Here is a 22,174-nt window from a genome sequence, read left to right as displayed (position 1 = left end):
CCTTCTCAGCAGGGATAATGCTTTTTCCTCTCCCTACCACTCTCCTACTTGTGTTCCTGCTCACTCGCTCTCTCTGTCAAATAAATATATAAAATTTTTAAAATTTTCCTTTTAATAAAATAAAAACTGTCACCTTTCCCTAATACCAAAGTTAGGCAGAGTAACCAAAATACATATGTTAAATTCAGAGATATCCCAAAACCTCATTTGAGTTTGCAACTCTTCCTTCATCCATCAGACATTTTAATTGTTGGCATTAATTAATTACAGTAGTTCATTAATTAGAACTAAAAATTAATTAGAACTAGAAATTTGAACCCCGTCCTCTTCCCCTTTAGACTCTATTAGGTTATAATGTCTTGAATGTAAGAATTGTCTACCACAAGCATCTCTGCTGTACACATACAGACTTTCCATGACTACTTGTTGAGTGTTACTGACTTATCAGCTTTATAGAAAGAAAAAGCACCAGGGCTCTGTTATCAATAGTCTGACAAATCAGATGGATATACTAACCTCAGTTTGCCAAATGAGACAAGTGGCCTAGACAAATCTTCACATACAGATTAAATGAGATAAAGTAGATGAAAACACTATAAAAAGTACAATACAATATGCAAAAATGTTGCATTATTATTGCAGAGTAATAAGCAGTAACTTTTTTTAAAAAATGGGAAGTCTGGAAGAAAAAGGCATTACAACTTGCCTGTTCTTTCCTGGAGAAAATGAAGACTGACAACTGTAAGTAATAAAGACAAAGTCAGTTGTAGACAATGACCAAGTCTTGAGGCAGGCAGGGCAAGAGAGATTTCCTATTTAATTCTCTGGAGACAGCTTCACTATTTCTTGAGCAGCTTCACTATTTCTCCTCCTCCCCTTTGCTTCCTCTCCCCTCTAAAATTAGAAGGACTCTCCCTATTCATTGATTAGATGTGACTAACCCCAGAGACACAGGAACTTGAGGGTTTATTCCTCAGAGGTACTTGGAATTCTGGGCAAGAGCCAGAGACTTGGCACCCAAGCTGAGAATAGTAAGTCTTAGACCCAACCTGCCCCTAAATAAGCAGATCTTGAAATGCCAGAAATTCTCATCTCACTTCACACACCACAGAAGGGATATGTCCACCAGCTATGGATGAGGCTTAACTATGAAGAAAAGAAAGAACTCTGCAGTCAGAAGAAGACTCAGCAGGAGATGGGGAGTAGGGGTGGCAAATGGGTGACGGGGCCAAAACGCACAACCTCCAGTTATAAAATAAGTAAGTCCTAGGGATGTACTGTACAGCATGATACCGATAGTGTATAATACTATATTGTAGGGGCATTTGGGTGGCTCAATCAGTTAAGTGTCTGACTTTTGTTTTCAGCTCAGGTCATGACCTCAGGATCGTGAGATCAAGCCCTGTGTCAGGGTACGCACTAAAGGTGGAGTCTGCTTAAGATTCTCTCTCTCCCTCTGTCCTTTCCTGCTCACACACTCTATCAAAAAAAAAAAAAAAAGAAAGTTGGGGTGCCTGGGTGGCTCAGTGGGTTAAGCCGCTGCCTTCGGCTCAGGTCGTGATCTCAGGGTCCTGGGATCGCGTCCCGCATGGGGCTCTCTGCTCAGTGGGGAGCCTGCTTCCTCCTCTCTCTCTCTGCTTGCCTCTCTGCCTACTTGTAATCTCTCTCTATCAAATAAATAAATAAAATCTTTTTAAAAAAAAAAAGAAAGAAAGAAAGAAAGAAAAAAGAAAAGAAAAAAATAGTACAAATAATAATACTGTACTATACTATACATTTGAAAGTTGAAAAGAGTAAATTGTAAAAGTTCTGTCACAAGAAAAATGAATTTGTAACTATGTACAGTGATGGATGTTAACTAGACTTATTGTGGTGATCATTTCACGATATATACATAAATTAAGCCATTAGGTTGTATACCTGAAACTAGTATCATGTTATATGTCAATTCTATCTCAATTTTAAAGATGATGACAACGACTAAACACAAACAGAATGCTTTGAAGTCACTGACCTTTTAGACCCACAAGGAACTACAGAGATAAGAGGGACCAACCTGCTCAATGGACAAGTGAGGAATCTGAGCCTCAAGGAGGTTGGGTAGATGTCTCAGGGGTCACACACCATTGGGAATTAACTGCATATGAGAGACTACATAGTCTGGCTCCTGAATCCTACTCCAGGCTCTTCCCCCTGATGCTGTTTCATCCTTCAAAAGTGAGGACAACCATACACCCTCACCTACAACTCCCAATTATTCCAGGATAACAAGGAAGGATAAACTAATATCAGCTAAGCACTGTGACTACCAAGCACCATCCTAGTACTGTAGGTCCTTTTTTGTTGTTTGTTTTTGCTAATTACTATCATAATTACAAAAATTATATTAGTAGTATTAGCTCCATTTTACAGAAGAGCAAACTAAGGTCCACAGTCATACAAGTAAGAAAAAGATCTCTCTCCTTTTCTACCTCCTAATAGTCCTATCCTTCCCCAACAACACTTAAAGAAAATTTGATAAAAATGCAATTGATAATGAGCGCCTGGGTGGCTCAGTGGGTTAAGCCTCTGCCTTCCGCTCAGGTCATGACCTCAAGGTCCTGGGATCGAGCCCCACATCATGCTCTCTGCTTAGCAGGGAGCCTGCTTCCCCCTCTCTCTCTGCCTGCCTCTGCCTACTTGTGATCTCTCTCTCTCTGTCAAATAAATAAATAAAATCTTTTAAAAAAATGTAATTGATAATATGGTAGAAAAATCTACCAAAACTAAATTCATCTTAAGCATTCCACTCCATATTTTAACTCTGAAAAACAAACATATGAAATCCAAAATTCAGGTTTACAACAGTAAACCTGATAATGCCCAACTCTAATTCTAGTTCTTGGTTTTTGTTTTTGTTTTTATGAATTGCAATGTACCTCTAAACAAACTTCAGTTCTCTTCAATTCTCCACGCAACCCTAATGGAAAGAGTTAGGCTGAGAGTATTCAGGAAGCTGGGGACCCAGGACCAGAGCCACAGCCCCATGTGGCCCCAGCAAACTGAGTACAGTCCTAGCCATCAGTCAAGTCCACAGAGGCCAGAAGAAACTGAGAATCAAGAGTCTCCTCGAAAATTAAATATAGAATTCCTGCACGATCCCACAATGCCACTCCCAGGTATAGATCCAAAAGAACTGAAGGCAGAGACTTGAATAGATATTTGCACATCTGTGTTCGTAGCTGCATTATTCACAATAGAAAAAAGGCAGAAGCAATTCAGCGTCTATGAATCAATGACTGGTCAAGCCAAATGCAATATATACATACAATGGGATTTTATTCAGCCTTTAAAGAGTAGGAAGTTCTGACACAGGATACAACACAGATGAACCCCAATGCTTAGATAAGCCAGGCACGAAAAGACAAATACTGGGGGTGCCTGGGTGGCTCAGTGGGTTAAGGCCTCTGCCTTCGGCTCAGGTCATGATCCCAGGATCAAGTCCCACATTAGGGCTCTCTGCTGAGCAGGGAGCCTGCTTCATCCTCTCTCTCTGCCTGCCTCTCTGCCTACTTGTGATCTTTGTCAAATAAATAAATAAGTAATCTTAAAAAAAAAAAAAGACAAATACTGTATGATTCCACTTCTATGCAGGACCTAGAGTAGTGAGACTCATGGAGACAGAAAGTAGAATTGGGGTTGTCAGGAGGAGGGGAGAGTGGGGAGGTTGTGAGACAGAGTTCCCGTTTGGGAAGGTGAGAAAGTTCTGGAGATGGATGGTGGTGATGGTTATATAATGATGTAGATGTACTTAGTGCCACTTAACTACACACTTAAAAATGGTTTAAATTAAGTTAAGCAACCAACTCTTGATTTCCTTCAGTTCAGGTCATGATCTCAGGATCCTAAGACAGAGCCCTGCGTTGGACTCCACGCTCAACAGAGGGGCGACTTATCCTCTCCCTCTGCCCCTCCCACTGCACTTACGTGCATGAGCTCGCTTGATCTCTCTCAAATAAATAAATGAATAAAATCTTCTTTTAAAAAGAGTTAAAATGGGAGGCATCTGGGTGGCTCAGTTGGTTGGGCTTCCAACTCTGGATTTCTGCTGAAGTCATGAGATCAAACCCAATGTTAGCCTCTGCCCTCAGCAGGGAGTTTGCTTGAGAGTCTCTCTCCCTCTCCCCCTCTCCCAACTCCCCCACACATGTGTGCATGTGTGTACAGGTGTACTCACGTGCTCTCTCTCTCTCTAAAAAATAATGGGTAAATCTCTTTTTTAAATACTTAAAATAGTAAATTTTATGCTCTGCATTTTTAGAAATTTGTTACTTAATGTCTTTTAAAAACAAAACAAAACAGGGGTCTCAACAGACACCAGCCCGGCCCAAGATGAGGGGTAGCAGGTCTGGGGGAACTAAACTTGGCTGCAGGATGAAGCCATAGGAATGCCTGTTTCAGGAGTCCCTTCACCTTTCTGTAAAGGGCTAAACTCAATCAAGTGAGAACAGAGTAAGAACATCACTGCCTCAGATCAGTCAGGCCCATCTGTAAAAAACGGAATATGGCTGGTGGCCTCCAGAACCCCAGCTCCAACATTCACCCTGCTGTCACCCTCAGGGCATGACAACTGGAAGTCCCGGCAGTGGCACAGAGGTCATCCCCATGACTGGGAGACTTGAACCCACAGCTGCTGAGGTTATTTTTAAATAGAAAAATGAGCCCACTTCATTCCAGTCACCTACGGAGGGCTGCTGAGTGGCTTCACAAAAAGGGAAAGGGAGCAGGGGCGCCCAGAAGCACCAGAGGAGCTGAAGATGCCAACACTTCCAGAGCACAGGCAGGCTGAGCCTATGGACAATGTCCATACCCCAAGACAGAGCCCAGAAAGGCCCTGAGCCAGGCTGCACTGCCTTAGCCCCTGATGAGGAAAAGGCATCAGAAGGACTTCAGGGGGCCAGAAGCTACTTCAATTCATCTGGCGCTGCCACAGGGCTCAAAGACAATGTCCCTAAGACCAGCAAGAACCCAAAATACAGGGGTCAGGAGCCCTAACTCACTTGATTCAACAGTTCAGTTTTTAAGGACAAGGACTACAAAAACCAACCTCTTCTAGTGTGGTAAAGGCAACACAGAATATTTTAATGAAGGAAGTTTAAAATGAGGCTGACATATTTAAGGGGACTTCAGGGCACACTTGAGAATTTGAGTCTGAGGTTAATTACTAGAGAAGTAATTACTAGAATAGAGAGACTAGAGTCACTCTAGATTAATTATTGTAGTGGAGTTAAGTTCCCTGAGGGCCGGACTTTGTTTTGTTCACTGCCTGGAAAAGAGGTGGGCACACGGAAGCACACAGTAAATACTTGCTGAATCCATTTGTTTTCCTAGCTTTTCCTTCTTTTAAAATTCAACTGCTTGTTGACCACAATAAAGGTCTAACCAAACACTGTAATATATAACACATGATATATGAAAGTCACTTACAATTTGGGGCAGGTGGTGAATATCTATACACACCACCTGCCCTGCTGCACGTGGCATCTGGGCCCACAAGAAACCTCAACTCTTTAAAAAGCAGGTTACATGAGGCATTTGGGTAGCTCAGTTGGTTAGGCGTCTTGACTCTTGATTTTGGCTCAGGTCATGATCTTGGCATCATGGGATCAAACCCTACCTTCAGCTCCTCACTAAACTTGGAGCCTGCTTAAAGTTCGCTCCCTCCTTCTTTCTGTCCCTCCACCCTGACCCTGCCACACCCCCACTCTGTACTCTCTGTATGGGGGGGCAGGTTACAACAATGTTTGTTCCAATAAGAAAAGCAGAGGGTGCGTAGTTCAGAGTCACAACAAATCTAATTTTTCCAGCAGAAATTTCCTGAAGGGTTATTTTTTGTAAGTTACAGTTATATTTTATATTTTGGTATTATAGGCTAAAAATACCTCTGTCAAGGTGGACAACTGTTTCAAGTTCACATTTAAAGTTATTTATCTTTTTATTTGGAAATAATTTCAAGTTCGTAGAATAGCTTTGGGAATTAAAACAGGACAAAGAACACTCAAATACCTTTTGCTATGAAACAGATCTGTCTACTGTTAACAGCATATTCCATTTGCTGTATTTGTTCTCTTTCTCTTGATACATGATATTATATGATATAATTAAGCACAGACATTTTTTCTGAATTGTTTGAAGGGAGACCTATTCCTATGAATAAGGAGAGGTATCCTCTTATACAACAATAGCATCATTATCAACCTCACGAAGTATAACACACATGGTACTTTTATCTACCATTTGTATTCCAGTTTCATCATTGACCCAACAACAGCACGTTGATAGCATCTTTCTCCTTCCCGTTCAGGACCCATTTTAGGGTTGGGCATTACACTCAACCATGTCTCTAATTTCCTTTAATCCTCAGCCTTTACTGCCTTTTACCACTGATATTCTGAAGACAAAGGTCCCCATCCCCCTTTGTTTTTGACAGTTTTGATCAACCAAGTTAATCTTAGTTTAATTTTTAAAAAGCTTACATCTGAAATATTCATATTTATAGATTTTTCAATTTATAGATTTCTCCACACATTTTTAATCATTTGCTCTGTACTTAAAATGTACATCTCTCTGAAACTATGATGGGAAAACTGTCCAATGTATAAAATTCTGATTCTAAATACAACTTTTCAGGAATGTGTATGTCAATATTATTCATACAGCAGATTAAAGCATGTGTTTTCAAAGCTTCTGCGATTATGATCTCTTTTGGTGTGAGTATATCTGCCATTCAAGTCTCTCTCTTAGAGTCTCCCTGCCTCTCCCCCTTCTCTCTTTTTTTTCCCTCGTTTCCCCACACCCCCTCCCTCCCACACACACAGAGAGACCTTCTAATGATCCTTCTGGTATAAATGTATGCTCACCTGTGGAGATTCTGGTCGTGAACCTTACCAAGATTTCAAGTACCATCAACACATTTCTGGTTTTGCCTATAGTTAGGGTTTCTGCAAACCTTAATTCAAAGAAAGTAAGTGTACTATGATATGCTTCTAAATTAACTTTTCGCTATGAAATATAGAATACTCAAATCCGGCTCTCCGGGTCATATAGGAAGTTAAAAATCACACAGGAAAAGCAGCTTTTGCAGTGGGAGACAAATCCTATTGAAGAGAACTTTCCAATTCCTAAAGAGGCTCTCCAAACCTCTCTCCTCAAACCTGAATGTTTTATTTGGATAAATGAGGACAAGCAAAGGACTGCAAGACGAAACAACATCCACTTTACACAGACCTTTTCACTGCGAGTATCAGAGCAACAGACATCAGACCTGTAGATCCAGTAAATGCCACCATCAACCTCACCTAAAAGCAATTCCCAAGTTATTGCGCCCAAGTGTAGTGTCATCACTCTTAGCCTCAGCTGGCCATGAAGCTGGCTCGGGGACTTCACTTCAACCAGCAAGCAGCCACAAGCAGACACATATTTCATGTTAACTCATCTACTTCAACATCATGCACCAGCCAAAGGCCAAACAACTGCTATATGGACCGCCTCTCAATCCAGGAGCAGGGGCCCTGGTGTGAGCTCCCTGGGGGCTAGAGGCCCCGGCTCCACAGAGGCCCCCACTTTCCAGGAACTCCTAGTCACATGAACACAAGAAGGGGGCCCTGCTGATTTTAAGGGTTATTTTTCAAGCAATTTTTGTCCTTCATCTTGATTTTGGAACCTAATCCCCACCTTAAGAGGCAGGTCCATTATACTGAGATTAAACACTATCCACTTTGAAACCTGAATGAGGGGCCACATTCTCCTTTATCTCAAAAACATACAGGAAACTATAGGCTAAAACAAAAACACAACACAAATGCGCATGCATGCACACAGAGTTTTGAGACTGGTTTTACTAAAACCTAATCTCTCCAGCCAAATTCTTGCCGTGATTGAATCCTTGATAGATGGAAGATTGTGACCTATACATTCCTAAAGAAATGTTAATGCCTGGCTTACATTTTACATGTCATTGCAATAGCAATATAACAGAAACTCAAAATCTAACTTTAGCTCACTATGCTCCCAGTGTAGGTGTTAATAACCAAATCTCTCTGAGGTTGAACTTAGTTTCTTTTAAAATTGTGTCTGTCATGCAAATACTGCTTCGCAAGGTTCCTTCCAAACCTTCATCACTAGACCAATCCCATTTTTTTAAAGAGAGAGAGAGCACAAGCCCAGGGGTGGGGGTGGTGGGGGTGCGGAGGGACACAGAGAGAGAAGTAGACCCCAAACTTGACCCACAGCTCAATCCCAGGACCCTGACATCATGACCTGAGCCAAAAGGCAAATGCTTAACCACTGAATCACCCAGGTGCCCCTAGAACAATCCCATTTTAAGAATGCTAACACATTAAAAAAAAAAAAAAAAAAGAATGCTAACACATTTTCTTATTAAAACATCCCTCTATCCCAAACATTGGGCCATGTATTTACTTAAAACACTGTTGAATGGACTCAATAATTCAGGATAGTCAAACTTCCTGGTCAATCTTTATAATTTACTGAAATGATATTTAATCTGTATTTTCCTTCTAGAAATAAATTCTATCATTGAATGCTAATAACATTATTAACAACAAAAGACTATTTACATAGTCAAAACCCCAGACAAGATGGTTCAAGGGGCATCTCACACACAGGCACCTCAACATGGCACCAAATGCCAAGCAAGTAACAACCAATTTTTAAGTTGCCATGGTTTCCTCAAAGAATTTCTTTTGGCAATTGATACAACCACTGTCCAGTCTGAGCCAACATCCCTGGGATCCATTTAAATTAGTTCATCCTTTTGGTGGTCAGTTACAGATTCTTTGAGGTAATTTTTTCCCCCAGTACTGAGTACTTAACCTTATTTCCAAACCAAACTTCCTTGGGAATTGTCTCTTGAGATCCTGCTCACCTGGATGCCTTACCTACTTTGCTGACCTATTCGAATCTTAGCCATTGCCCACTTCAAGGCCCAGCAGCCCCTCCCCAACTTCACACCTACAGATGCAGCTTTCAACAGACGCTCTATCATTTGCTGACAAAAAATAAGTTTGAAATAATAACCAAAAACCCACCAAATCCCACCTTGATAAAGCTGCCTCCATATGCAAGCCCACTTCCTCCCCAGCCTTCCACGCCCACATCCCACCTACCTGCACCCAAAGTGCTCCCACTGAGGGTGCCAATGTCCCATGAGCCTTTTCCATACCATACTGCAGAGTCATCTGGCTTCCCTCCCTCCTTCTTGAATAAACTTTTCTCTTGACCGTTGGTAAATACACCCTGCTCATTTCCTTCCATTCTCCTGACCATTCCCCGTCCCCTCTGTTTTCCTCCCCTACAAGCCTTTCTAGGTGGCTCATAAGCACATCAAACTGAACTTGCCCAGAGAGCTTCTCAGAGGCCACAGAGCTCTTACGTAGGCTATTTCCTCTGCCTCTTTCCTCCAGGTTTTACCCACCTAACACCATCCTACATACCCTGCGGGTCTTAGCTAAGATCACAGGTCCTCGGAGAAATGCTCCCTGACACTCCACTCTATATTAGCTCCCCTGTTATTCCCTCTCATTGCCACTGCACCCCCAGCAATTACCATCATTTATAATTCTGTATTTCATGGTTTAATAATCACTTTACCACCACCACTAGCTTTCCCCATTCCCCTAGGTGATAAGCTTCATGAGAACACAAGGCCTGGCATTATTTTTTTTTTAAAGATTTTATTTATTTATTTGACAGAGAGAAATCGCAAGTAGATGGAGAGGCAGGCAGAGAGAGAGAGAGAGGGAAGCAGGCTCCCTGCTGAGCAGAGAGCCCGATGCGGGGCTCGATCCCAGGACCCTGAGATCATGACCTGAGCCGAAGGCAGCGGCTTAACCCACTGAGCCACCCAGGCGCCCAAGGCCTGGCATTATTGAATGAAATGTTCTGTTGGCTTTTTCCTTCTTCTCTAAATACAAATAATTAAATGGATTTTGCAAACATATCTAGAAACTACGCCAGTTTGAAGTATGAAATCTCCCATTGCTATTATTATAAAACTCTCATAACAATAATAATGATACTAGTGATTGTTTTGCAGGCAAAGAAACTGAGACCTCAGAAGAAATGGGTTAGTCACAGAACCACATCTCTGAGGCTAGGTCAGAGATGAAAACATAACTCTAAACTGATTTCCTCTCTAGAGAGAAAAAAAATCCAGAATAGCTATCTTTTAATTTCAAATAAAGGTACCTGACTAGATTAGATGCGTTTCTGAAATTAGATCCTAAGCCTCTGTGAAACTGACACACCCCACACATGCTAGACATTTTGAAGGCTAAATATAGTTTACTGAGAGGACAGATATCTGAGGCCTGGGCAATCCAAGAGTAATCATGGTCCATAGGGCAAGAATGCAACAATGCTTCAAGGCCTCTCTTTAGCCCCATTACTCATACAGAGCTGGTAACCAGAAAAAATGCCAAGCTCTCCCAAATTTTAGATTCAGTCCACATTTTACCCAATTTACATGTGCCTATAAAGGAACCTATAATTCTACAAGGTTTGGTGAGAAACACAACAGCCCCCTCACCCCTCCCTACCCTACTTCCCACCTCCCCAAAAGCAACCACTTCCAATTCTTAACTGATTCTTTTTGCATTTACCCTTGCAACTCTGAAGAACACGTTTATATTACCATTTCTTGAATTTTTAGTTGAGCCATTCATTAAAAGCTTTCAGAAGTAGAGGGTTTAGTTCCTTTTCACTGACCACCACCACCTAGCACTCACACCTCTCTTAGGCTTGGTTGGATCACTAGTCAATATTTACATTATTATAACTATGTGAACATTATTGAGAGCTAAGCTTTGTGGTAAAACTATGAAGCCAGTCCTAACTATACAACTTTTCATTTTCCCTGGAGTTCACAACTGCCCCAGAATTTTTGGTTGACTTAGCTCTTTATGTATCAATAATTTACCCATGGGATGCCTGGGTGGCTCAGTCAGTTAAGCATCCCACTCTTGATTTCAGCTAAGGTCATGATCTCAGAGTTGTGAGCCTGAGCCCGGAATCTGGTTCCACACTGAGTGTGGAACCGGCTTGGCCTCCCCCTTGGCCCCTCCCCCCACTTCATGCAAACACACTCTAAGAGAAATAAATAACAATTTACCCATAATTCCTCTCTAGCACACAGACCTCCCTTCAGCACATGCAAGAACATTAGGTGCTTATTGATTTTCCTTCTCCTCGGAGCTGTCCTATAGCCTTCTGACCCACTCTAAGCTGGACTTAGAGCTGGACCTAGGAGGTCTCTCAGCCATCACCTCAGGATTGCCCTTCATCATCATCCTAAAGATTCACTTTTAAGGATTTCTTTTTAAACAAGTAACAGAAAGTATAAACTCTTGCACGAAAAGATTGTACACTTGGCTGCATGGAAATTAAGAATATTGGTTCTTCAAAATACCCAAACAAAAACAAAAAGTCGTCATAGGGTCACCTGGGTGGCTCAGTCGTAAAGCATCTGCCTTCCACTCAGGTCATGAGCCCAAGGGTCCTGGGATGGAGCCCCACATCAGGCTCCCTGCTCAGTGGGAAGTCTGCTTCTCCCTCTCCCATTTCCCCTGCTTGTGGTCCCTCTCTCGGTCTGTTTCTGTCAAATAAATACATAAAATCTTAAAAAAAAAAAAAGAAAGAAGGTCCACTCATAGAGTGAGAAACATTTTTAATATTTCAAAAAGAATACAGAACAGACACATGTGCATGTACACACACAAACACACACATAGCTCCTAAATTAAGAAAAAGGCACTTCCCCATGCCCTTGAGGTTACAGAGCCATGTGACTTGCTTTGGCCAATATAAAGTGAATAGGGGTGCCTGGCTGGCTCAGTTGGTAGCGCATGCGACACTTGAGCTCAGGGTGATGAGTTCAAGCCCAACACTGGGCATAGAGCTTACCAAAAAAAGGAAAATAAATAAATTAAATTAATTAATTAATAAAATTAATAGAAGGGATGGGCGTCAATGCCAGGTGCAAGCTCTAAAAACTAGCATGAGATTCACCAAAGTGTCACCCCCTACACCCCACCCCTCCATAACTATGCAACCATGGAAACATTAGGAATGGAGCCTCCAGTCAGGCCATCTTGGAGGGGCCTACATGAGAAAAGAACCCTGGGGGCCCACACTGGATATATACCATGAGGGAGAAATAAACTAATGTGGGTGCACAGAGATGTTTGGGGTGTTTGTTATCATAACATAACGTAGCCCATTTTGGCTGATACATCTGACAGGGTCACTAACAGGTATAGTCTCTGGAGAAACTTCCATTCATTTGAACACTACACAAGAATGTTCATAGCAGGGGCACGTTGGTGGCTCAGTCGGGTAAGCGCCTGCCTTCTGCTCAGGTCATGATCCCATAGGCCTGGGATTGAGCCCTTTAGCGAGCTCCTTGCTCAGCGGGGAGCCCGCTTCTCTCTCTGCCTGCCACTCCCCCTGTTTGTGCGTGCTCTCTCTCTCTTTAAAATCTTAAAAAAAAAGAATGTCCACAGCAGCATTATTTGTAATTTAAAAAAACAACTAGAAACCCAAATATCAACTGACAAGAGAATGAATAATGGATTACTACCTATCAGCAAAAATGAATGAACATGGCTACACACATCAACATCATTCAACAGTAGAGAAGCACAACTATATGTATATATGTATATGTATATATAAAACTATAAATATAACTAGAATGTGGAAAAACAAGCTTCAGGAAAAATAAATATTATTCCTTTTGTATAAAAGTTATAAAAGCACAGAAAACTCAACAATGTATTAAGGAGGGGAATGTAATCAGAAAAACTTAGGAGAGCTCTTAAACATTGCAAATATTCTATTTTTTAGTGACAGGTGATAGGTATTATATTACTTATACTTTATATTTACATTATATCCTCTTATGCACATAGATTTCCCATCTTAAAGCTTCAGGCAAACTACAATCTTATTATTTTTGAATATTTTGAATATCCATTCTCTATCAGTAACTACTTGTTCAGAAGAAAATCAACCACAGCATACAGTACCCTTTCCTCAGGAGAGTTTCTTTGGGGCTGTTTATTTTGTTGTTGATTTTTCCTTCCTTTTTTAAAGTGAAAAGCAGGAAGCAGAAAAATAAAATCTGGTGGAACAACAGACCCACCAAATGTTCAGGAATATTAATGACTCAACTCCGCAGAGCTGTGTCAGTTGGCTGGTGATGTACTAGGGAAATCATTCTGGGTCTGTATAGGGTCATTTACATAAAGGCTACCAACGGGCAGTTCTAACAGCTGGGCTGGCACAGCTGACAAACCACCACTAGTCCTTACAGGCATGCAGGGCAGGCCTGAGAAACTGCAATGACAACGCTATTATTTATTCCTGTTTTTTGCATAATTCCCATTTTTAGGATGATATGAAACATTTCTCAGCCTCAAAGGCTCACACCTATCATTTCTACCTCAACAGCCATGGATTTGCTAGGTATTTATTGAGTGCTCTAGTGCCAGAAACTGTTCAGTGCTAGAGGCATAATGGTGAGGGACACAGATCTGGGAGCTCTGTTCTGAAGCTCAGGATCGGGTTCCCCAGAAAGTGATAAAGCCACAAAAGGCCACATCACAGCACAGGGTAAGCACTATAAAGGAAAAAGCAGAGGCAGGAGAAGAGGATCAGAGGAGCGAGGGGCCCAGGGCACCATCACCAGGCAGTGGACCCAGACTGAGATCTGAAGGGTGGGAGAGGGAGAAAAGAATTAGCCAGGCAGAGGGGGAGGTGAGGGCACCTCCCACAGAAGGAACGGCAAGGCAAGGTCCTGGGAAGTACCTAACAAGCTGGAGTGTCTGTGCTTATGAGGAGAAAGGGAAGGAGAAAGACGTGGTACAGGATAGCTCATGCAACACCCAAGCAGCTGTTAAAATTTGTTCGGGGCTGGTTTCAGTACAAATGATTAAAGTTATTAAAATTAGGGGGGAAATCTGTCCTGGAAATATGATCAGATTTACTACTTTCATTTAAAATAAATTCCTCCTCTAACCAACGCTGCCAGAATATAGTCAGGATCATAAAATCCTATCCCTTCACGTCTAATAAATGAATTCTTTAAAAGCTACAAGCCTCTCAATCATTTTCAGCTCTTCCTAAAGAGTTCCAATTAGGCTGAGATGGTTGGCTCTAGCCTCTGCTACTGCGCCACCCACACATTTGTACCTCACATTATTCCTCGAGGGACACAGTCCCTGCCTTGTTTGATTACCTAATTACAGTGCCCTTCTTTATGCTTTCATTAAATGCAACTGTTGGAAACCCCCAAGCTTTTACTAATAGCTTATCAGCCCTTAAAAATAAATCAGTCATTTTACCTGTATATCTGTATTAGAAGATATCTTCCAATTTATGCTCCTAAAATCAAAATACTTCTTTTATTTGTGTTTCTTCCTTATGTGCTTTTGGAAAACAAGACCAAAGCACATAAAACTCTACAGCCATTATCTGGGAAATCTACACAATGCAAAGACTGCCCCATTAAACCGAAAGAGTTTTGTCGGTGGTGAAGATTAAAACCACCAGCAAATTCAGGGGCACCTGGCTGGCTCAGTCGGTCAAGCATGTGACTCTTCATTTCAGGGTGGTAAGTTCAAGCCCCACATTGGGTGTGGAGCCTACTTTATTTATTTATTTTTTTTTAAGATTTTATTTATTTATTTTACAGAGAGAGATCACAAGCAGGCAGAGAGGTAGGCAGAGAGAGAGGAGGAAGCAGGCTCCCTGCTGAGCAGAGAGCCCCATGCGGGGCTCCATCCCAGGACCCTGAGATCATGACCTGAACCGAAGGCAGCGGCTTAACCCACTGAGCCACCCAGGCGTCCCTGGAGCCTACTTTAAATGAATGAATGAATGATTGCAGGCAAAAAAAACACCAACAAGTTCAGCTACCTGAGCAAGACTACAATCAATGTCAAATGGACTCGCCAAGAAAGGCAACACCTGGGCTTCACCAGTTTCCAACCTTTCAACAGAGTCATTCTAAGCAAGACTAATGACCCCACATGAATCTCTGGTGTCAGTTTCATATCCCCCAGACTTTGGGACACTCTTCCAGTGACAGCAGACAATTCACTCTGGGCACGGTCACTCACACTCAATGCCTGGAACACCAAGGTGAAGTTCCCTTTATTTACTAAGATTTAACAAAAGATTTCAAAGAAGCTCTGTGAGCAAATCCTGTTAGCACAAACTGCTATTTAAATATTTAACTTTCCAATTATACTTATTAAATACTGCAATAATAGGGGTGCCTTAGTGGCTCAATCAGTTAAATGTCAGACTTTAGCTCAAGTCAGGATCCCAGGGTCCTGGGACTGAGTCCCTGCGTAGGCTCCCTGCTTGGCAGGGCATCTGCTTCTTCCTCTTCCTCTGCCCCTCCTCCCACTCACCGCTCTCACTTGCTCATTCTCTAATAAAAATCTTTAAATACATAACACATACATACATACATACTTTGGTAATAAGTGTTTTCTATATCCACTAGAATGCAAACTTCTTTATAACACGTTTATTCTAAGAAGCCCTTTCCATAGTCAATTCTTTAAGTATGACTTTTTTTTTTTTTCCCAAACCTGAAGGTGGCAAGTGCAGCTAGCTGAGCCCCTCATATAGTTTTAATTCTAAGCCTTGTTTTAATTAGAATTTAATTGCTGGTAAGAATGTAAAATGCTGTAGCTACAGTGGAAAGTAGCTTGTAACCCTCTAAAGTAAGTTTCATTATTGTTCCTGTCTTGAAGCTGTTAAACTAAGGCTCAAAGAATCGAAATAAACTAGCACAAGGCCTCTCTGCCCTGGATTTGTAACCAAGAGGCTTATCTTGACTCAAAGCCCCTATTTTCCACTACACCCTGCTTCCTCCTGTGACCATAGCTATTGAGGAAACTGTTAGCCCCTATTATAAATGCAGTGACAGGAACAGGGGCTGAAAGTAAACATTCTGGAAAGTAGAAAACATCAAAATTTTCTTCAAATTACAATTTTTTAACTGCCAGCTTCTTTGGGGAAAGAAGTACAAGATTATACAGGAACACACATAATAAACACTGAAAAATAAAAACGTTCAGAGCAGCCATCTGGGTGACGGACATTCAGTCTTTAAAGCTATGTTTGGGGCGCCTGGGTGGCTCAATCTGTTAAGCATCAGCCTTCGGCTCAGGTGGTGATCTCAGGGTCCTGGGATTGAGCCCCACATTGAGCTTTCTGCTCAGCAGGGAGTCTGCTTCCCCCTCTCTCTCTGCCTGCTTCTCTACTTATAATCTCTCTGCCAAATAAATAAATATTTAAAATAAATAAGTAAATAAAGTTACGTTTGTGCTGCTCATTTTAAGTGCTTCAGGGAACGCTGGGGGAGAGGACAGTAAGGGTGTGTTCTGTCGGCCCCTCCCAAATGCTAACTTCTCCCACTCAGTTCTCCCAGAGCTGACTAAACTTAAGAAATATTCCCATACACCTGAAACTAATGTAACATTGTGTGTCAACTACGTTTAAATTAAAAAGTTAAAAATAATTTTAAAATATTCCCAAGGGCTAGAGACTATATCCAAGTGAATACTTGCATACCTTAACTTCCTCCCTTCCAGAGCAGCAAAATCACTTCTGTCCCAGGAGCTCTGGAAACATTTTATGCTATATTCAGCCACACCATGTTCTAACTGGAGGAAAAGGTCTCTGACTCCCACTACTATCTCAAGCCCAGGATGTCCTTCCCCAGATAGATCCTAGGGGGTGGTAACAGGCCACCTAAAAAGCTGAGGCCCTAATCCTTCCCCCTAAAAGTCGGGTGCTACAAAAAAAGACAAAAGGAAGAGGTCTTTGTTTCCCACCCACTACCTCCAGCTTTCCACAGTGATCATACTGCCAGGTAAACAGGAAACCCAGAAGAGAAAGGGGATGTTCCTATCTCATGTGATCAACTCAGCCTCAGTCAGAAAAGCTGGACCTCTCCCTCCACCCAGCCTTTAAGAAAAAAATAGATTCCATCATTCATGCATATATTCATTCACATATTCATCCTACAAACGTTTAATGAGCATGTACTATGTGCTAGGCACTGTCATATGTAAAATACCTGCCTTCCTAAAACAGACAATTCAGCATGGGGAAACAATGACAAAATGAAGGAGTATATTGTATGTTAGGAAGTGAGAGAGAGCTATAGAAAAAATAAAACTGGAAATGGATACAGGGAATGTATATAGGTGTGAGTGTATTTATATTAATAGGAAGATTAATTATAATCTTCAATGAAACAAAACCTTTTATTTCTGTGGGTGGGCAATTTTTAAACATGTCAGATTAAATGCCAAGGGAGATCTCATATGTTTAAGCTCCTACTGATAACAAATTCAGCATCACAATAAAAAAAAAAAAAAAGACACTTCATTACCACTCCCTTACATTTTATTTCCAACTCCTCTCAAACCATTTCTACTTGCTTCTCTCCAAAAAAATATGCAGAATATGCATGTTAGCCCTATTTTCATTAACTCAGTCTGAAGTCTTAAACCTTTAAAATAAATTGCTAAATTAGAATTCTACATATTCTGAAAACCACCACCAACATGAAGCTGCCTTCTGTGTCACATAATCTTGACTTTACAACATATATAAGTAGTTGGGTTAGGACCAGCTCATCGGTGGATGTGGTAACTCTGGGTTGCTCAATCAGCATGGCTCTGGTTAGTTGCTTCCCAGCTAAAAGCCTGAAGGTAAAGTATCTAGCAGCCAAAGAGATGTCACACTTCTAACATCAAGAAGAGGTTCTGAGTCCCCAAGAAATAAAGCAAAGTGTCATCTGCCTTTTTATGGGGTTTTTTGTTTTCTCAATTGTATTGTCTTTAACAAGAAAATGGTGCATACTCAACATAGACCCAAACCCAAAGTATATGCCAAGTAAGGTCAAAGCCACAGGTATGATGACATGAGACCTGTTTGATTTTGGAATGCAACAAGGACGGGGGCTGCATCATTTTGCATTCATCGCAGTAGGCTCTAGACAATAAAGCCAGGTTCTCCGGAAGGGAGGCTGACCTCAGTCTCTATCAGGCATCGTATCTGAGGCTTTGGCCCGCTTGCCTGGACCTGTCTCCCTTGCTAGAAGCTGAATACCCTGAAGTCTTTCTCAAGGCAGTCACAAGAACACCCCACAATATCAGCAAGCAATGGATTAATGATAAAAAAAACACTTGCTGGGCAGATGTTCCACACGTTCAAACCCTGTCCTCACCCTCCACTAAAAGAGACCATTTACAGGCCAGGTACTGTATTTAACACATCAAAAATTAAGACACACTACCCTGGAAGGACTGGGGGGACAAACCACATCTCTGGCCTCTTTGTCTCTGATGGGCCTCACAGGGCACCACCAACCTCCATTTCCCAAGAGCTCTGGCATGAAGTGCCACTGTGCTGCTCAGGGACTCACCAAGGCCTCTATGGCCTCCCGCCTCCTCCACTAACTCCCTCCCTCAGAGCTTAAAGCAGCTCCCAGAACAGGCCCACCTGCTGCCCAACCTGTCCCCACTATTCACCACTACAAGTCACCCCACTACTACACCCTTCATCCAGATTCCTCAACTACCCAACCACCCTTCCATTCAGAATGCCACCTAATCATACCCACTCCTTGACACTCAGTGAAATCCACCCTCTCATGGCATCCAACTGCCAGCTTGCTCACCTTCCGAGTCTAAAGTACAGGAAGGGTAATTCCCACTGCAGTTAGTTCTATTTCAGGGACTATTGATCACATCTCCCCATTCAACTTTACTCCAGGAGAACCTTCCCCCAGAATAAGCAAACACTGGAATCACCAGCAGTGAGCCTAGAGACCCAAACTCAGTCTCTTGACCTCTCTTTCCAGCCTTGGTCTCATACTCATTCTCAGTATAAGCAGGGATGTAATAGGGGGAAAATCTAAGGTCTCTTTTATTTCAGATTCCAAAATTTTAAAATTCCATATAGATTCCCTAGACACAAGTGAAAAAGGCTAATAAACTGTTCCCCCACTGACCCCTTTAAACAGGTGGCCCAGCTATGCCAACTGGCCTCAATTTTTCCAAACACTTGATCTTTACAGAGCTCTGGAGAGTAACTTTTAGGAAAAAAATGATCTGTTTTCTACAAATTTTACAAGCCTGAGTTTTTTCCTATCATTGCTTGTGAGAAACAAATGGGGGCGGGGGGTGGAAATGACCTGCTCAATTTTGCTACTAAGATCAAAAGCTTGGGATTCGCCCTGCCTCAGTTTCTCCTCGCGGTGAGCAGATGGTCTCCGGCCCGCCCTGCCCACAGAGCCGACAATCCCAGCTTGCCAGGGTCTCCGGAGCAGCGCCGGGCCGTGGGCCGGCCGTTCGTCCCCAGCCGAGACACCACCTGGAGACTCGGGCGCTTCCAGATGGCCGAGTCGGGGCCGGCTGGGGCGCGCCCCGCTGTCACCTGGCCCTGCACCGCGGCCTGCGCTCCTCCCGGGCCGGCCCTTGCCCCCTAGGCTCGCGCTCCAGTCGGCGTTTCTCCTTCGATTCCTGAGCCAAGTCTGGCCTCCATGCGGTCACTGGGCCAGGCAGCGAAGGCACCTGCCTCGCCCGCAAAAACGCACGAGCCCACAAGTCCCTTTTGCTACAACCTCGACGGGGGCTTGCAAGAGAAATGCAGAAGAAAGGAAAACAAGCCCGAGGCCGGGCCGTCCCGGCCGGGCGTCTCCCACGAAATCGCCCCCTGCGCAGCACCTCGGGCTGGGGGCCGCGGGCCCGGCGGGGAGCGAGGTCAGGGGCCCGGGCCGCTGCGCCGGCCAGCCCCGGCGCGCCCCTTACCCGTGAGGCGGCCGCCCCCCTCGCCGTGCCCGCGGCGCCGCTGCAGGATGAAGTAGCAGCTGCTCTTCTGAGTCACCCAGAGCTTCAGGGCGTTCTTCAGCAGCACCTCCTCGGGCTTGAGCCACATCGCAGCGGTCCGACCGCGCCCGCGGGCCCCGGCTCACATCGCCCCGGCTGCCTGCTGCGCCGGGCCGAGCCCGCTCGGGAGGAAGCGGCGGCCGCAGAGACCGCAGCCGGCCGGCGTCCTGCGCTCCGAGAGTCCCGGGAGCGCAGCCGGCGCAGCTCGCAGCTCGCAGCCCGCGCAGTCGCGCAGGCCCCGCCCCCACCCCGGCTCCGCCCATAGACCCGCCCCGAGTCCGCCCACCGACCACCCCCACTCCTCCAGCTCCAGTGGCGCCGCCTGGGTTTCCGAGTCCCGGCCACTCCAGCGCACAGTTCCGGAGTGGAGGGAGGAAGTCCCATCACGGCTACCAGGTACCCCCTCCTCTCTCCGCTGCGCTTGCGGGGAGCGCCTCGACTCTTGTCTTTCCTCCCCCGGTACTGGGAGACAGCTCGGGACCGCAGGACTGGTCTCCCCGCCCCTCACTTTGAGAGGAGGAGGGGCGAGGGAAAAGGACATCTTGTTCTCACAGAGGCAGGTTGCCCAGCTGAGGGCATTTGTTTTGAGGGGCAGCAGGATGCACTACGGAAAACCCAGGTGTGTTTGGCATAACTAGCATTTAACATAACAGGAACATTTTTACAGACAATCAAAAAATAGTATTAAAATTTTAAAATAATTGTTTTTTAATTTTTAAAAAACGCTTGGCCCACGTTTTCCATGCTCTCGTGAGGGATCTGACAGAACGGCTGAAGAGGTAGCGATGTTGTAGGACCCTGAAGCAAGGCGTCAGACCAAACTCAAACTGGATGCCCTCGTGTGTATATTAGGGCCCCCCTTCGAGTCCCCTACCCCGCAATGAAACCAGTCGCATTTGTTCTAAGAGAACTGAAAGGCTGGGAAATACGGAGTAGGTGATATTAAAGAAAAGCTACAGGGAAGGTGGAGGTAGGATTTTTAAAACGAGTATTTCCTCAAAGCTCTTGTAGAAATAGACAAATGGAGCTGACCTTGAACGGCCTGGTTGTCCTCCTCCTAGCTGTGTCCTTGGAAAGGCAGAGAATCCCAACACCGCTAGCAAAAGAGAAGTAAAGAAAAACACCCACCAAAACGGCCCTCAGGTTTTGACAAAGAGGTCCCTGACAAAATGTGACTTAATTAGGACAGAACCGAAAAGTTGAAGTAAATCCCCCACCCAACACGTGAGAACTGAGTGACACTTCTCTTTGGCAACCAGGGAGTCTGTCTGCAGAGGTTCAAAAGGGGTCATCGCAAAGCCTAGACCTGACCAGGTGGCTCGAAGTCCCATGAAGAACCCTGTGCAAGGGGCAAACAGAAATGCCCACCCAGGGGGCAGGGACATCTGTGGTCCAGCACTGAAGACCACTGACAAATACCCTCTGAGTAAAACTGAGGAAAGAAGTCAGCTGTGATCAGGGGGACTTGGGCACACTGGAGCGTATGTCCAGGGATGGCAAGAAAATATTGCTTCCAGAAACATTCACGGGAAACTCCATCTCTCAGACATGCTGCCAGGTCTTGGAATTGCAGAGACTAGGAAATGGGCCCTGCCCTGATGGACTCACAGGTAAGCTAATGAGCACAAAGCATAGTGGAAGTCATGGTGGGAACAGTGGGGATGCAGAGAATGAAGAGTCCGTTCCTCAGGGAGGGGACTGAGAAACCCCCTCAGAACAGCTTTTGTCTGACTGGGTCTTGGGAAATGAATATATATTTGCCACCAGGTCCAGCAGAAAGGACATGTCTGGTAAATGGATCAGTATATATGACCTTGTGGTTTAGGGCACAGGGAATGCATCCTACAGAAGTCAGCCTCCTGGGCGCAGAGCAAGGTGAAGAAGGTTGGGGAGAGGCCAATGGAGAATATCCGGCAGGGCGGTAACAACATCCTCCTCTTGCTCACGTCTGGGTGTTCACCACCTCTTCTTGGTGTTATGGTTTGAATTATGTCTCCCAGATTTCTTAGGTTGAAGTTCTAATTTCTAGTACCTCAGAATGTGACTTTATTTGGAAATAGAGTCACTGCAGATGTGATTAGTTAAGTTACAGTAAGGTCGTTAGGGTGGGCCTCAGTGCAAAATGACTGGTGTCCGTACAAAAGGGAAATTGAGACGCAGACTTGCACACAGAACACCTTGAGAATTTGGGAGTTGTG

The 22,174-nt window shown here is 43.9% G+C and overlaps 1 pseudogene across 1 annotated transcript in view; it reads right to left on the bottom strand.

The window, feature by feature from the left end:
• The window catches only part of LOC309858095 (TBC1 domain family member 8 pseudogene), a 60,985-nt pseudogene extending 40,773 nt beyond the window's left edge, over positions 1 to 20,212 (bottom strand). Inside the window, exon 1 of the transcript XR_014316632.1 lies at positions 19,899 to 20,212. The product of XR_014316632.1 is annotated as a TBC1 domain family member 8 pseudogene (transcript). The remainder of the gene's footprint in view (positions 1 to 19,898) is intronic.
• Between the last annotated feature and the right edge of the window lie 1,962 nt (positions 20,213 to 22,174).

This window comes from Mustela nivalis (assembly GCF_964662115.1).
Source record: "Mustela nivalis genome assembly, contig: HAP1_SCAFFOLD_1845, whole genome shotgun sequence".
Classification (NCBI taxonomy): Eukaryota; Metazoa; Chordata; class Mammalia; order Carnivora; family Mustelidae; genus Mustela; species Mustela nivalis.
The sequence above is the reverse complement of the archived record's forward strand: the minus strand, read 5'-3'. Positions and strand labels throughout refer to the sequence as shown.